This window comes from Chlorocebus sabaeus, chromosome 21, assembly GCF_047675955.1.
Source record: "Chlorocebus sabaeus isolate Y175 chromosome 21, mChlSab1.0.hap1, whole genome shotgun sequence".
NCBI lineage: Eukaryota > Metazoa > Chordata > Mammalia > Primates > Cercopithecidae > Chlorocebus > Chlorocebus sabaeus.
The window spans coordinates 15,195,866-15,206,668 of record NC_132924.1 but is presented as its reverse complement, the minus strand read 5'-3'; positions in this window follow the sequence as shown (position 1 = coordinate 15,206,668).

Sequence of the window (10,803 nt, the reverse complement as noted above, 5' to 3'; positions counted from 1 at the left end):
TCCATACAATGATTATGAACTTAAAGTAGTATAACCTGACAGAAACAAAACAAAACAAAACAAAAACTCTGAACAGGTATATTGTTGTTTTTTTAATAGCTTATAGGATACCAAAGAGCAATGATAGTGCTGTGTAGATCCAGAGAGAAAACCCAGAACCCAGTGGAAGGTTGTGTAGTTTTTTAATAGGAAGGCAAGATGCCTAAGAAGTCCCCCACAGCTAGAGGCACTGGCCTTGGAAGTAATGAGTTTGTGCTCGAGACAAAGGCTTGAGAACCAGGCACTGGGATTTCCCAAACACTGATGATGCCAGCACTTTGCATTGATGTTCGTGAGAGATTTCGGTGTGTAGTTTTGTTTTAATAATGTCACTATCTTGTGTTGCTAAAAAGACAATGTTGATCTTATAGAATAGTTAAAAAGTGTTTATGTCTACATTTTAGAATAAATTGTGTAGAACTCATGTTATTTTTAATTAAATATTTGTAAGATTCACCAGTGAAACCATCTGGGACTGGTGTTTTTTAAAAATATGTAGAAATTATTGATTTAATTTTAATAGATACAAACATATTCAGTTAACCTATTTCTCCTGATGTGAGTTTTGCTATTTTGTGTGCCTAAGTATACCTGAAGTATCATAGTCGGCTTCATGCTATTTCTTTATTATTGTTTGAATGTCTTCAGAGTATTTGGTAATAACCCCTCTTTCATTCCTGCTATCAGTAATTATCTTTTTTAAAAATTTTTCAGTCTTGCTAGAGTTTTATCAGTTTTATTAATCTTATCATAGAACCAACTCTGTTTCATTGATTTTTCTTTGTTGTTTTACTGTTTTAATTTATATTAATTTCTACTCTTATCTTTATTATTTCCTTCTCGTTGCTTACCTTGTATTTTGTTCTTCTTTCTCAAGGTAGATATTTAGGCCATTGATTTAAGATTTTTCTCATTTCTAATGCAAGCATCTACTGGTATACACTTTTCTGTCAGTACTGCTTTAGTTCCATCCCACAATTTTGGTCTGTTCCAGATTTATTTTTATTCAGCCTCATGCGTTAAAAAAAAATTCTGATATTTCTTTCCTGGGTATCAGATGGTGTTATAACTTTTGCTTAAATAATTAAATACAATTAATAAAATTTATAATAAAAGGGATAATTGTATTTACAGTCATAGGTCAATGATAAAGACACATTCTAAGAAATGCATTATTAGGCAATTTCATTGTTGCGTGAACATCACAGAGTGTACTTGCACAAACCTAGATGGTACAGCCTACTATACACCTGGGCTGTATGGTAGAGCTGATTGCTCCTAGGTTACAGACCTGTAAAGCATGTTACTGTCCTGAATTCTGTAGGCAATTATAACACAATGGCAAGTATTTATGTATCTAAACATATTGAAACATTGACAAGGTACAGAAAAAAATACAGTATAAATGATAAAAAGAAATGGTACATTTGTATAGGGCACTTACCATGGATGGCACCTGTAGGGTGGAAGTTACTCTGGGTGAGTTAGTCAGTGAGCGGTGAGTAAATGTGAAAATCTAGGACATTAGTGCACACTACTGTAGACTCTGCAAACAGTGTACACTTAAGCTGCACTGCATTTCATGAAAAATAATTTTGCTACAGTGTCACAACAGCTATAACGTCACTAAGCAACAGGAATTTTTCAGCTCCATTGTAATCTTATTGGACCACCATCACATAAGCAGTTTGTCATTGACAGAAATGTCTTTATACAGCATGTGACTGTACCTATATTTTGCTCTTTCCATTGTTCCATGTTCCTTCCCGCAGCTTCAAGTTCCCCTCTTTCATCATTTTTTTTCTGTTGGAAGAACATCTTTTAGGCAATCTTTAAGAATAAACCTGCTAAAGACAGATTCCTTTATTTTCTCTACATCTGAGATGTTTTTATTTCTCTTTCTTTCCTGAAAAATACTTTTATTGGGTATATAAACACAATTAACAGTTCTTTTCTTTCAGCCTTTAAAGGGCATTGTGACATGTCCTTCTCTTTTCCTTGGTTCTAATGAGAAATCTGATGTCATTTTAATTGGCGTTCCCTTGTAGGTAACATGTCGATCCTCTCTGGCTTCTTTTAAATTTTTTTTATTTGTTTTAGAACTTCAATTATGATATGTCTTAGTATCCAGAAATGGGGGTTTGTTCAGTGTCTTGAATTTTTAAGTGTGTATCTTTTGCAAAATTTTTCAAGTCTTCAGCCATTAATTATTCCACTGTATCATTTTTTTCAGTCTGTTTCTATCTGTTGTTCAGATTGGGTGAATTCTAATTTTCTGTACTCAATTTCACATATTTTATCTTTTTCATTTGCACTCTACTATTGAATACATCCAGCAACTTTTTCTGTTATTGCATTTGTCAGTTGTATAATTTGATCCTGTTCTTTCTTATGACTCTATTTCCTTGCTGAAATTCTCTCTAATACATTTGCCTCTAATGGACAGTCATAGAATGTTTGACAGCTGTTTTAAAACCCTTGTCAGGTAGTTCCCACACCTGATTCTGTTGATTTGGGCATGTCTCAAACCCATAATCTCAGCATCTTTACTGAGGGTTGTTTAGAATATTTTTTACTGCTAAGAATAGTACCTAACCTCAGTAAACAGGGGACGATTGCATGCTTAGCTGAGAGATAGTATAAAACTACAGGTTATATGTTTAAAAATTATCTTCTTAAAATTGAACGTGGTTTTAAAAAGTCAAAACCTGATGGATAAAATGAATAATCTACAGGAAAAATCTGCGCCTCTACAAGGAATATAAAGAAATACTTTACGATTATTCTCTTGGGCAAAAGAAAAGAATGGCCTACAGTCAGAGGTTGACAGAGAGTATGATCTTAAATGAAGAGTGGTGGTAAATTTCCTAGTGAGTCACCAGATACAGAAGAAGAATTGCTGCATATTTGAGGCAGAGGATCAAATAGTAAATAAAATCCATGTAGGATTTAACAGCTCGCAAGGAATGGTATGGAACAGGCTGACACTCACATCTATTTCTAAAGGAAAATGGAAAGAAAATTCACAAGAAATTGGAAAATGGGGGTAGAGCTCACAGCTTTTTCGTTGTACCTTTTCAGTGGGAAGCATAGTCTGGCAAGCAAGATATAAAATATCATGTATAACTGGTCATTAGCAGCTTTGGGAAACATAATCTACAAACAGGAAAGAGAATCCACCTTGTGACCAGAGAGAACAACAGAATAGAAGGAGGCATGATGTGTCCAGTGGTGTCTAAGGCAGCAGAGCCCTGATCCTATAGCACCTCTGGCAGCCAGAGTGTGGTACAAGCTGACTCTGGATTGGACCTTGCACGTGCTGCCGTACCAGGCCACCTTTGCAATTCCCTTTAGTTTCCTCCCACCTGAATTTCCTCAGTGGCAACATTAATAATTTTATCTTGAAAGTTAGTCCAAAATAGCATGTGTCCAGTTGGTCCTAAATGAAGAATAAGCATTTTGAGGGATGTTCTCTTTATTCCAGCACATTTTCCCAAGTCTTCTCAATGTTTGCTGTTTAGTTTTAACAGACATTTTCTGACAGGATTTATGCTGAACAAGGACAATAAACACCAACAGAAACTTTTCCAACTTCCCAAAATTTCACAGCAGAGCTACAGTACAGGCAGAGGACAGGGAGAGAAGCTCCACATGGCCGAGTCCTGCAGGAGCAGCAGCTCCTCCTGCCCATGTGTTCTGAAGCCTGCCCATCCAGGGGCAACACTGCGTGCAGACTCCTTCCCCATCCAATTTTCCAGCGGGGCCTGGCTCTGACCTTCAGACAGACATGTCCAAACACCTGCCGACTGCCCTCTGGGTGGCCACCAGATACCTACAGCTCCACAATGAAAAGTTCCAAAACGGAAACATCATCTCCCCCAAAACCACCATCTCTGTTCTGTGCTTTCTTAGATTCTGTATGTGTATTTGCCATCCGTTCATCACAAGGTCCAACTCTCAGCCAAAGTGTCCACCTCTCTCCTTTAAGTCCACTGCCTAGTATTCACTTCTCATGTGCAGATCTGCTGGTTCAAGGCTGAGTCCCCACCTTCTTCCCTAACTCACAGAGCAAGCCAATATTGCCCCTACCCTAAATCATCCCAGGGCCAGGTACCAGGCGACCAGAGACCACCCTATGCTGTGTACCCGTCCCTGCCTTTACTTCCCCACAGAAGCCTCAATACAGGCTCTGGCTGGGCCCTTCCTCGTTCTATCTTCTGTCTCCTGACCTCCCTGAGCTTCCCGCATGGCCCTGCGTAATGTGGTGTGCCCCTCCTCCTGGGAAATAGAAACAATAAATTTTCTTTCAGTGGCACTGACCTCTATGTGTAGTCACTCGGTCACTTCCAGAAACTAAACTCTGTTGACTACAAAGGAGATGCCCTCCTTTTGCCATCACAGAATGAGATTGAGGATAAGGCATATCAGAATTCGGGGATGTAGTCTCAGCCTTAACTCTCATTACTTTGTGGTGGTGTTTAAGGATGTCTACCACTCAGCTTATCAAGAAAGCAGTGATATGTGAGGAGACACACTAGACAAGGTGCAAAATACATAGTAAGTGTCGCTTCCCCAGGGAGATGTGTCAGAGCACACGAGCCTCCCTCTACTGCATGCTGCACCCTCCTTCCTCCCTCTGGACACCAGTGAGGGTAAAAATCACCTGGCCTGCAAAGTTCTTTGACAACTGGCCCTTGTCGAGTATGTGCTGTGAACTACACACGGAGGTGAGTGGAATCGATGTGTGTGTGCTTGTGGTGGTGCATACACTTCCTGTGACTCTCTGGAGGGTCAGTGCTTACAGATGTGCTAAATATGATGGAGCTCACCCCTGCAGGGCCAGGTCAGGGTCTGTGCTATCTCTGCTGTTTTCACAACTCCATCCTGGCTCCCCAGGAAAACCACAATAAAAGTCAGTCTTGGTTGGGTGCAGTGACTCACGCCTGTAATCCCAGCACTTTGGGAGGCCAAGGCAGGCAGATCACTTGAGGTCAGGAGTTCGAGACCAGCCTGCCAACATGGTGAAACCCCACCTCTACTAAAAATACAAAAATTAGCCAGGTGTGGTGGCAGGCACCTGTAAAACCAGCTACTCAGGATGCTGAGGTAGGAGAATCACTTGAACGTGGGAGGCATAGGTTGCAGTGAGCAGAGATAGTACCACTGCCCTCCAGCCTGAGTGACAAGAGTGAGACTCCAATACACACACACACACACACACACACACAAACACACACACACATCAGTCTTAGTGGAGGATTCTCTGTCCAAGAGAAAGGACAGGAAAGCAATGTGTTCACACTTGGCCTGTGGAGAAACCTCTCATTCACACCAGGACTTACGCTACCTCAGTATCGAGACACTTTAAAAGCTAGAAATGTTGGGGCTTGCCAAAGTTCCTTTTCTATGTAAGTTTTTGTTTTACTTTTTTCCTGGTTAGGTCAAGGTCAAGGTGATTTACTGTTAGCATCTGTGGCTTTCTGGAATTCCACCCTTCCCAATCACACATCATTTTAAAGAAATGGTTCCCGAAAGGTCTGAACCACATTGTTAACCCACATACCAAGTGAAAAACAAAACAATTCTAAAAAGATTTAAATTAAACCAGTAACCCATCCTCTTCTTATCTTTTTCTTGTAAATATTGCTTGATTCTTCCTGAATTCCCAAAGTGGAGTTTATTACAAAGAGCATTCATTTAGACGAGAAGTACTTGTATACAATTTTGTATGGTTTCTGTGGAAAAAGTGAATAGAATTATGTTGCAGTATTGTGGTTTTAAGGACTAAATTGACAATCAGCCTTTGTGAATTTGCATGGAAAATTTATGCCTGCATGACATCTTTTCTATTAAAGAAAGCTTTTGTTTTTCACACTTAGTACTGAACCTGGAAAGCTAATATCCATGTGGATAATCCCAAAGGAGCTGGTGTGTTTAACTGTGTTGATTTGGTATGATCAGGAATGAATAAAAATAAAGCATGTTAGAATTTCAGAGATGGAGAGGAACTTATGGTCTCCTACTTACCTTGCATTCTTGGCATTTGGAGCTCAGCTCACCTAAAGACCCCCCTGCACTATCTAATTTCCTCTGCAACTCCATCTCATCCAGACACACCCTCTCTGCTGTTGGTGTACCAGCCCCCCTTAGGAGCCCCCTGCTTCAGAGTCTTGCCCTCACTTCTACCTTCTCCTGAATCATGTTTACTTCTCCTCTCGGATGGCTGCTCAAATGTCAACTTAGAAATAAAAACACCTCTAACCATCCTAAAAAAACAGCCACCACCTCAGGCTCAACACTTCCTACACTGAAGCCCATTTTTCTTTTTGCCAAAGCTTTCACTGTTATCTGAAGAAAATATATACATTTCCATGTTTAAAATGTATTGTCTGCCTTCTTATTCTTTGCTGCACCTCTACACCCAAGAATAGTTCCTGGCACATTACTGACATTGATCAAATGTCTTTTGAATGACTAAATAAGTAAATGTGATGGGGTCCTCAGTATTCTGAACCCTAAGAGAGTCATAGTTTCTCTAACTGACGTGTGCCTTTACCACAATTTCAATCCAAGCTAAAAGTTTAAAAGTGGCATAAAGGCTGCCCAGGTAATATTAATTCATCACAGGAAGGAATATTGCATCTTTGAAGGCAGTGACTGTTGTATTTTACTTCCTTGAGTGCTGAATACATCTGTCTCAAAGAAAAGAATCAAATTTCATTAGGGACACAGTGCTGGCCAAACCAATTAGAATCATCCTTTGGGAAAAGATGTTTTAGAACTGACTCTTCCTTGACCATCCCAAGTTGAAATCTGTGTCTTTATGGGTTTTTACCACATTAAGTCATGACTAAGTGGTTAACTGTGGTGTCTTTGAGGCGTAGGGATGGCAGGGGTGAGGCAGGAGCCCTCCATCAGGAATTTATGTCTGGGGGAAGACTTCTTTTCATAATTGAACTACAAGAAGAACTCATATTTCTCATGCCTGTTTTTCAACCCACACATAAACAAATGGAAGAACATAGTGGGAGGTGGCTGTACCCCACACTCCACAGAGAAGGGTGAGGATCCAGTTGAGGACGTCCCTGCAGAAGGAACAGGAGACACCAACAAAAATGTGTTGAGACATTAAAGTCTCAGTAAATATCCTGACTTTGCCCTCTCCCGCTGAGATGGAACAAGACTCTGTTGAAGTGGGAGTGTTAGCCCATTCTTGCTATAATAAATACCTTAGACTGGGTAATTTATAAATAGCAGGTTCAGTTGGCTCATAGTTTGGCAGGTTGTATAGGAAGCATGGCACCGACATCTGGTCAGCTTCTGGGGAGGCCTCCAGCAGCTTATACTGATGGTGGAAGGCAAAGTAGGAGCAGGCATCCCTCACAGGGAAGGCACCACACCTTACAGCAATCAGATCTCATGGGAACTCACTCACTATCTGAGGACAGCACCAGACCATGAGGGATCCACCCCCATGAGCCAAATACCTGCTGCCAGGTCCCACCTCCAATACTGAGGATTATAATTCAACACGAGACTTGGGTGGGGACAAATACCAAACTATATCAGTGGGTCTTCCTTCCTGTGGTAACAATAAACTCAGCTTCTTCTTATCCCCAGCTGTGGTGGTAATATGCTGGAAAGCCAGCCTTTAATAAGCATGCAAAGGCTGTGTTTTTCCCTCAGTGGGTAGAAGCAAGGAAAGGAAAAAGACATGGGGCTAGCACACTGACTGCATGCTGTGGGCCTGGAGCTGGCCCGGGCCCAGGGACCATGAGGGGAATGAGGACTATTTCTACCATAGAGGAGCATAAGGCCTTCTTGGGAGAAAGATATGTAAACAACACTTACAATGCAATGGAAGTCACGTGAGAAAGGGGACTGTAGCTTGTGGAGGAGGCGAAGGAAGATTAGACAGACTGCGATTGGCCTCATTTCAGCAGACGAGGAGATAAAATAGGAGGGAAATAACAGTCTTTAGAGTGAAAGCAGAGCTCTACAGAGCTGACACTAAGGCCTGCATGCTCCCCTGTGTCACATGGCATGAGACAAAACATTCATGCATGACGCAGTGGGGCATGATCTGTGTTACTGTTGCATGGCTCATGCTTTGAGACACAGACTCCTGCTCCTGAGGAGGAATCTGTCCAAAGGAGTGCAGGGGCCCTGTGGAACAAGAGGAGGCTTTCTGGTCTCCCGGTGGCCTTGACTGATGCTGCTGAGAAGACAGGCTCTTCACACAGGCGTCTTCAGGGCTCCCGCAGGTGGAGCCTCACTCTGTGTACTGTTTTGGAGATTGCTGAAGCTAAATATTACTGCAGCCAGGAACACTCAAGAAACTGCTCCCTAACAAATGGCAATCTTTATCCAGGTACCTGAGGAGCAAAGTGGCCATCCATGTAGCATAATGCAGAGAGAGTGCACAGGATTCTCCTGCTCCCTGGAATACCACCCCAGAACATGTCCTCCCTCCTGCTGTTCCTCCTGTGCCCATCAGACTTGGCTGTGGGCTCAAGGGAGGAAGGAGTCAAGATGGGAACCAGAGCTGGCATGGAAAGAAAGCACAGGCCACGCAGCACCAGGTGAACTAGATACATTGGAAGACTGCAGCGAATCTGCAGCCACACGATGAAGAGTTTTAAAGAAGATGAAAAGGAGACACAGGTAGAGCGTATTTCCACTGAGCACAGAAAAAGAGAACAGTAATTTCCTTTACATGTCTATTTGGAAATTGTTGAGTACTTGTATGAGACACAGGTTGGAATACACTCGAGTATATTAAAAAATATAAAACCTGACTCTTTTTTTCTAAGGATTTACAACCCCAATAATTAACCATGATGCATTGCATGTACAATGCCAAAAGAGTGACACAAAATATTCTACAAAGGAGTGAGACGTGTTGAAATTTGTTAAGCATCTGTTAGAACTGTCACTTAGTATGAGCAAGCTAATTTAATCCTTACGCAACCTTAGATTATAAGTGTAATGAATATTATTTTGCAGATTAGGTAATCCTGTCCTAGAAATGTCAAGTAAGTTACCAATGCCACTCAGCTGGCCCGTGGAAGAGGTAGGCTTCCCACCCTCCCTAGAGCAATTGCTCTTTCCCTTGGAGAGAAAAGTCTCCTGCATCTAAGTCAAAGCACATGAGTTAATCATGCAGCTGATTTTAGAATTGAAGGTTCCCTAAGTCAGCATGGGTCATCTGCTTAAGACCCTGGTCATCTAACAGACAGACATCCACATAGGAGTGAGGGCCATTGCCTACAGTAATAAGAAGAAGTCACTCAAGCCTGAATGATGACAGAAATCACAGAAGGGAAATGGAATACACTGTTGAGATGCTGAGTCCCAAAGAGTTTAGTCATGCTTGATGAAATAAGTTTTGAGAGTGAATTGGTATGTGGGAAAACATGTGGTGAAGACAAGAGGTTGAAAGCTGAGGCTTGAGTAAGGCCAATTGGATTCAGGCTGAAGGCCCACATTTTGGTTATGTTGGCTACACAGCACCATGACTTAGTTATCTTTTTTTTTTTTTAGATGGAATCTCGCTGTGCCGCCAGGCTTGAGTGCAGTGGCACAATCTTGGCTCACTACAACCTTCACCTCTAGGTTCAAGCGATTCTCCTGTCTCAGCCTCTTGAGTAGCTGGGACTACAGGCATGTGCCGCCGCGCGCAGCTAATTTTTGTATTTTTAGTAGAGATGGGATTTCATCATGTTGGCCAGGATGGTCTCGATCTCTTGACCTTGTGATCTACCCGCCTATGCCTCCCAAAGTGCTGGGATTACAGGAGTGAGCCACTATGTCTGGCCAACTCAGTTATCTTTTTAAAGCACCTCTGTATGCTGGATCAACCTGTGAGACACATCTGCAGAACATCTTGAATGTGCCTCACTCAGAATCTCTTGGAAGACGTCCAATGCTGAAACACTGCTTGATCCAAGGCAACATGGCTCATATTCTTATATAATATAATTATAATGATTATATTTTAAATTAAACTTATTTGGGATAAAAAAAAAGGCAAACTAAAAGATGTATGTTGGTACCTAATAAATCTCCAAATATATTGTTGTCCCTAGATTCAGTATTGAATAACTGATTTTATATGCTTTTAAAATGTGCTGAAACCTCTTAATAATTTCTATTTTTTCCAGTGAGAGGCTTGATGCCAAAAATAAGCCAGGAATACCTAGTGTTCCAGCTCCATATTCTATCCTGCACATAGAAATAGCCTTTTGAAGTCCAACAGAGCCAGGTAAAGGGAAAAGACGTTGTAAATAGACTCTCAAGTCATACACTTTGGCTCCACCAAAACCCATAAGTGAAGCAGTGATTTATGATCTGACTCACAATTGAAGAGTCTGAACAGAAAGAAAAAAAACAAAAACAAATTAATAACCATAAAGAGGAAGTGCATATTTCCTACACTTCATTCTTTTTTCTTTTTATCTACCATCCCATCAAGCCTAGCAGTGATCGAGCAGGGTGAAATCATTGTTTCTTTTTTATAAATCAACATGGGTAATGTTTGAGTGCAGAAAGATCTGGTATTTCACTTTTTATGGGTGCAGAGCCCTGTCTGTACTCAAAGTTCCAACAGCACATTTACTTACTTTTAACTGGTGACTCAGAGTAACCCTGTAGGATCTGTATTCTTATCCCACTTTGCAAAATAGGAAAATGAGCCTCACATTGGTTTACACACAAGTGACAACGAAACAATTATTGCTTGGGTGAGAAAGGCAGTGAATGCTA